Source organism: Pteronotus mesoamericanus, unplaced genomic scaffold, assembly GCF_021234165.1.
Source record: "Pteronotus mesoamericanus isolate MK-2021 breed Mesoamerican mustached bat unplaced genomic scaffold, CSHL_Meso_final contig_180, whole genome shotgun sequence".
In the NCBI taxonomy this organism is placed as follows: Eukaryota; Metazoa; Chordata; class Mammalia; order Chiroptera; family Mormoopidae; genus Pteronotus; species Pteronotus mesoamericanus.
In genome coordinates, this window is record NW_026555076.1 from 4,074,571 (window position 1) to 4,082,133 (window position 7,563).

Sequence of the window (7,563 nt, forward strand, 5' to 3'; positions counted from 1 at the left end):
ACTGATACAATCACCTGCTGTTCAAGAGTTATGAAAAACAAAGATGCGTATATTCCTATATCTGATGTTGTAGGAATAAAAGGCTTCCCAGACTCTGTTCATGAAAGGGAACATAGTTCCCCAATGTTCACTCTTACCTTCCTAGTCTTGTTTATGTGTGTCTATTTGCTGGAATAATGTCTCATTGGAATCCTAATGCACTGAAATCAAAGAAATGCAATCTTTAGCTTTTTAGTCTCTGGTTTAAAGGAAGGTATATGTTACCAGAGAGATAACTGTGGTGGAATGAAGTGATCTACAACAGTTTCCACAATCTCTGTGGCCAAAAAAAGTGTAATGCAGTCAGGGGACGGAAAGAAAACCAATGGAGCTGAAATACAACGAGAGTGGATGTATACTCTATATACATCTTCTCACGCAGTTCTCACCACAATCATCTAAACCAGGCAATCAACTATTTAAACCTATCTATCTGACTACATAACTGAATATCTAATAATTTACCTATTTTCTTTTATTATTTTTACCAAATATTAAATGGCATAAACATTTAGCAATTCCTTCCATATTATATAAGGTTGGCAAAAGTAGATTTATAGTTGTGAGTATGCCAAAGACAGAGAGTTCATTCTTGTATTACATATTTTCCATGTTAATAACTATAAACCTACTTTTACCCACCCCTGTATATAATATAGAGGCAAATGGATATCTTAGTACCTTAGTAACTTAAAAATCCCCGTAATGTTAGGACTCATTTTCCTGTCTCCTGGTTGCCCTTTATTTTAGGATCTAAATTTTAAAATTCCCATTATGCTCATTTGTAAAGCCCTAAGTAGTCCCACGTGATTTTAGAAAATGAGTTGTCGGTGTTATTTGTCATGTGGGAAACAGTCCAAAAGTATGCTGTTGGTCTACTTAAACTCAGTCATGCATAATTTACTGGATAATCACTAGTGTCCTAATCAATATCTCTATCTACCTACTTATTAATCCAGTTCAAGAACTATGTGATTTACATTCAACAGACTCAGGACTAGCCCTTGACAAAATGAAATCAGTTGCTCTGTTTACCAACTATCATTCCCCAAACTCAGACTATGTTCTCATTAAATTTAAGCTAAAAATGACTTGAGAGGGTTTTATTTTTCCATGTCCTCTCTCAATGTGAGGAAATGGAGGGTTATAAACTATGAGTGACTGACCAAAAGTCATTAAATTAAACAATGACAAGGTCAAAGCTAATAACCTATATCTAGGATACACTGATTCCACAGCCCATAAACTGCCCATTGTCTCTCTCTAAAGTGTTTTTAGGACTGTCTGTGAGTCCCGGTCAGTTCTATAATACGGATCTCTAGTTTAAAAAAGAAAAAATAAAACACAAAGGACATCAGCATGTTTCCATTTGGTCCAGCTGAAAAAAAATACACATTTGCCTCAAAGCAGCATTGAATATTTAAGAGAGAGAGAGAGAGAAGCACTGGGTGTATAGCCTAGCTCAGGTACTAACCAGTTCTTTTCTGGGGACTTGGGCAAATAATTTCATGTCCCTGGGCCTTAAAAATATATTATTTATAAAACAAGAAATTGAAATCAATGGCCTCTGAATTTCTTTCCAGCTTAGGAAATTCATTAAGAAGTAGTAGTACTGCTATATCAATGAAGAAAATGGCCTCAGGCCAATGATGGCAAATTCACATTGCATGCATGATAACCATCTGTCCCAGTTTGACCAGGACAGTGTTAGTTTACACCTGTTGTCCTCATGTAATTAAACACTTTCATTCTCAAAATGATTCTGGTTTTAAAGATAAATTTTAAAAATAAACTTATACATGTAGGAGAGGTTAATGTTGGGTCAAGCTGATACATTTATAAGGCAAGTAGAGTACTGATGATAACAATTTTTACACTTACAAGAGCAAACAGGATGCACTTAGACACCTTTCTTTGACATTATGCCATTCCAGAAATTCTGTGTTGGTGCTAGGAAGATGATCTCTTGAGTCAGATTGCTGGATTCAAACTTACCCATACATCTCAATGAATTTTCAGAAACAACATATTTATGGCTCAAGCACTATTATATCAGAACATTACCACATTGAACATGTTTTTCTTGTGCAGTCCCTGGTCACATGTCCCCCACAATGGCAATCACTACCTTGACTTCTACCACTAAGTATAGTGTTACCTGGTTTGGAACATTCTATAAATTGTCATACTGGATACATTCTTTTGTTCTGGCCTCTTTTTTTCTACAATTAAGTTTGTGAGATTCATCAGCATCGTTTTACTCTCTGGATATAATCTGAAAAATGCATAATCCTTTATATCTACAAGAACAAACGATTCTTGTTATTTGTACTGTTTTTGTTTTATAAAGTTGAGGGAAAACAGAAATCATAAATATTGAATTATCTCTGAGGGAAATACAGAAGTCGGTTCCTGTGAGCCTCAGATCATATTTTCGTTACCCAATCAATACATAACCTTATTTCATTGGTGTTTCAATTTAAAGATACTTTGTTTTATTCGTCTTTCAGTTTAAGGACACCTTATTTAATATATATTGTTGATATATTAACACTGAACTTAAAAGCAGCAACATTATAACTCATACCTAAATGAATACATATTAACACGTGTTTTCTCATAAGACACACCATAGCTCTCTTCCACTCAGAAACAATAGTTTGCATTTCAACACGACAACTGGGGAGTATTTCAAACAACAAAACCACCAAAAAAGCATAACAATATGCAAAAGATGACACTAAGAGATATGTAAAGGATACTTTTTAACACGATGAGAGCTGAAACAGAAAGGCAGAGTGTTGCTTTTTTTTTGACACTTTTCCCCTTCTAATATTCACATTGAGCAACTGAATTTTTTTTTTTTTTTACGTTCTGCACATGTGCATGTCTCTGAATGACCGTGAAGGAACCATGAGTAATAATCCCCAGCACAAATAAATTTTAGGGACTAGGCAAATTTACAAACACAGAATCCACAAATGGGGACTGATAGTGTCTCTTTCAAAAAATCCCTACACCTTCATCACATGAGGTTACAGCAAGAAGACAGTTGTCTCTGAACCTGAAAGTGAGCTCCAGCAGGCATTGATTCTGCCAGTGCCTGGTTTTTGGACTTCTGAGCCTGCAGAATTGTAAGAAATAAATTGTTGTTTAAGCCATCCATTCTATAGTATTTTTGTTATAACAGCCCAAATGGACAAAGACAGTCAGCATTCAGGTTTCCCACAGGCATCTCCAACTCAATGTATTTCCTCCAAACTCATGTCTCTCTCTGCATCTATTACCCATGACAGAAATTTGGGAGTTCCTGGGTAGCTCCCTTTCCCTCAACAAGTTAGTTTTATCTGTTGCTTAGTACTATTGATATATGTGGGGGGTTTTTTCCAGTCCTTTTCTTCCTCTCGACTTTCACCCCTAGCTCTATTTCCATCATTTCTCACCTGAATCCCTGCCAATGTCTCCTCATTGTTCCCTCATTTTCCAGGAACTGCTATTTATTTTCTCTTTTCTGCCTCCTGAAGGTTCGGATGTCATACTTAACACCCTAAATTCTCTAGCTTGGAAATGAAATTGGCCAGCATCTTTCTTGTGTTTGCGTCTCAGTGCCACACCGCCCCCCGGACACACACACACATTCTTTTCATTCTAATATAATTAACTATGGAGATCATTACTTTATGTTTCAGTTCGTCCTTTGAGAATACAATAGAATCTATCGGGGTCAACCTATTTATTTCAGAACTAGTTTATTATTGTGCTTTCTACATTATACCATATGTCCTAGAGTATGTTAAATCCATTTCTTTCTTTTTTCTGTTTGTTTTTACCATTACTGTATAATTTTCTTAAAGACAAGAAAAGTCTTTTCATTTTTATTTCTGTGGCTTAATTGATTATCATCAATAAATATATAAAACAATAAACTGACAGTGAAGAAAATTGCTTATTTTATGAGTACCATTTTCTTTCTTAATTACTCCATACACCAAAATATAAAACAAAAGCAAAAGTCTACTTCCAAGGACGTCATGTATGTAGATTTTTCCTTATTCAAAAGTCTTAGAATTTTCACATTTATATAATTTTACTTGCCTAGTCTAATTATATATTAAACCAGAGAGGTAAAATTTAACAGTTTTAGGGAGAGAACTCTTTATTAGCTCAGTTGCCAATGTAGTAATCACTTCTGAGAGACTTTATACAAAGGAATAAACCTTTGTTTTTTAGAAATGTGTTTTAATTCATTAAGTCTAAGTTTCTATTTACCTGTTTTTCTCATTATTCCAAATTGTTTTAAACCTTTATTGTCTCTGTTTTTAAGTTAAAACATTATAATGGACCACTAAGGTTAAACTCTTTCCAGTTAGCATTTTCTTACCTCTGGAAATTGATTTAAATTAGCAGAAATCAGAAATGCTTCCAGACAAGGTAAATGATTGAGGACAATCAGTTGCCAGTTCTCTCATGTAAAATAAAATAATAAAAGTAAAACTGCAGAGGGAGAGACTTAAATAACATAACAGGAAGAATTATTACTGAGAGTTATACGACAAATAGATTTTATAACCAATTAATGCTATAGCCTGGATTCGAATTCTGGAAGTATTTACAGCATTAGGAGACTGAGTTCTATTCACCATGAAAATTCATTCCCTGGAAAATTCCATCTCCTCAAAAGTCTTGGAAGATCTTTGTTGCCTCCATTTTCTCACCTCTCCCAAAGGAAATTTAAGCTTTCTTCATTTAAATTCTGATATAATAAAGTTATTCTGGTAACAGTCATCACTGATTTCTTCCTACTTTCATATTATATGATGTACAATTACATGCCTTTGCTAAATCTGGAATTTTTATCATCTCTTCCTTTAGGAACTCTCTTTTCTTAGTTGCCTATGACACCAAATTCTGCGCTTTCTGATTCTCTTTTTAATTACTTGATTGCAGGTATGTTTGTACTTATCACTTAAACTGCTCTTTCTTTCCATGTCCATAAATATTTGTATTCTCTAGTATACCATCCTCAATTCCTCTTTCTTCATTATAAATTTTCTCACTGTGAAATCTAATCTACTTTTGCATATTCAACTATCACAAATATGCTTGAGGCTCTTCTTGAACAAAACATACAGCTATATTTAAACTGTCTACAAATTCTCAGCTGAATGACTCACAGACATCCCCAATTCAACATATCCAAAAATGACTTTCTCTATCTTTCTTTTGGGAGGCATTAGAGTGTGGTAATTGATGAAAAGCTGGGTCTGGAGCTACCCCTGTGCACGCTGCTCCACCAGCACCCGTTTATTATCACCTTTGGCAATTTTTTTGCCTTGCTAGGTCTTGGTTACTGTATCTGTAAAGTGTAGAAAGAATAGTACTAACTTCATAATGGAAATATCATGTTTCAATAGGTTAATACATATAAATTGCTCAGCACAGTGCATATTAAACAACTGATAAAAAGAGAGCCATTTTCATTTTTACTGTTCTCCTTCTCAATGAAGACCATCAATATCTGTCCATCTGCCCAAGCTGAGATCTTGAAGTGATTCTACCAAATTCTTCATTGCCCAGATATTCAGTTGCTTACTAAATATTTACTTCTTCTTCTATTTTCAAACATCTTTTGGAGGCTGTTGTCTTCTTTCCATTCTATTGTTGGTGACATAATTCCATCACTTACTTTCAAAACATTTTTTAAAACTGCAGACTGGTGCAGCCACTGTGGAAAACAGTATGGAATTTCCTCAAAAAACTGAAGATGGAGCTGCCTTTTGATCCATTGATCTCACTGCTGGTATTACACCCCAAGAATCCCAAATCATCAATTCAGAACTCACATACCTCAATGTTCATGGCAGTGCTATTTACAATAGCCAAGTGCTGGAAACAGCCTAAGTGCCCATCAGCAAGTGAGTGGATCAGAAAACTATTCACACAATTTAATACTATGCAGCAGAAAGAAAGAAGGAACTCTTACCTTTCACAATAGCATAGATGGAATTGGAGAGCATTTTGTTAAGTGGAATAAGCCAGGCATGAAAGGCAAATACCATATGATCTCACCTATAAGTGGAAACTAATCAACGAAACAAAAAAAATAAGCAAAATAGAACCAAAGACTTGGAAATAAAGAACAAACTGACAGTGGTCAGAGGGGAGGGGAGAGGGAGAGAACAGGGGAAAGAAGGGAAAGGGGCGAGCAAAGGAACGGGAATAGAGGACTCATGGGCACGGACAGTGCAGGGGATTGACTGTGGGAGTCAGGGGAATGGAGTAGGGAGAGCAAAGGGGGAAACGGCAGGACAGCTGTAACTGAACAACAATAAAAAAATAAAACTGCATAATCATGTTCCCTGTATCCAGTCTCTCTTCTTCCATGAGTGTGCTACTTCTCAAAAGTGAACTGATTCTGCTACTTTTTCAAAATGGTGTCTACTGATTACTATAGAAAAAAAACTCAAAACTTCATAGCATGATATACAGGTCACAATCTGATCCTTGCTAGCCATCAGCCCTTGCTCTTCTGTCCCAATCTTTTTCACTTAAATCCTTGTAAATCCTCCACATCCAACAACTCTCTGAAGTGCCTTGTCTGCTTGGCAAAGTCCTATTCATTCCTTAGTCCTCATTCCAAAAATACCTGCTCTCCTATATAGCTGACTCTCTGGACCACCCACCCTCTCTCACTCAGAACAGTTACTTGCCTATCTGCACTTTTCACCCTATTATGATGAATTTCACATTATATCATCATTATTACACTGATAAGAATAGATACTACAGTTGATCTTAGCCAAAAGGCCAAGAAGCAATATATATCATCATTATTTATTTTTCTATTTATTTTACTCTAAGACTTTGGTCTTCTTATAAGATAGAAAGAATGCCTTCTTCAATATAATTTAGTAACCAGTAGGTCATTTGATATTATTATATTAGTAAGTAGTTGATGGTTTGGGTTAATTATGACAAATAGCCCCAAATTTAAATAATGACTCAAACACAATAAAAGTTTGTTTCTTGCTCACAAAAATGTTCATGTCAGCAAGAAGTCTCTGCTCCACACACTGATTTAGAAACATGGACTTATATTGTCTGGAATCTTTAACTTATGTCTATTAAATTGGTCATGGAAAAAGCATCCAAATGACAAAAAAGGGAAGAGAATGGAAAAACGTTAAGGAAATATCTTTTTTTGTTAAAATCACAAATCACTTCTGCTCACATCGCACTAGCTAGAACTCAGCCACATGACTGCACCTAATGTAAAGAAGGCTGAGAAATGCAATTGTCTGTCAAGAACAATAACTCTGGTGTGCAGATACTAGAATGGATTGCCACAGATATACGGTAGGCACAGACACACACAAAAAGTGAATTAATTGAATGGCAAACTAGTGCTTCGAATCAGAATTTTTCCATGGAGCTGTTTTTAGAATACAAATGCTTAAGCTACTATCTAAAACGTTCTATGCCTAAATATCCAGGTATAAAGTTAGGAAATCTGTATTTTGTAAT

The 7,563-nt window shown here is 35.2% G+C and overlaps 1 pseudogene; it reads right to left on the reverse strand.

Moving 5' to 3' along the window:
* Window positions 1–6,736: 6,736 nt before the first annotated feature.
* LOC129065548 (uncharacterized) lies at window positions 6,737–6,858 on the reverse strand (annotated as a pseudogene).
* Between the last annotated feature and the right edge of the window lie 705 nt (window positions 6,859–7,563).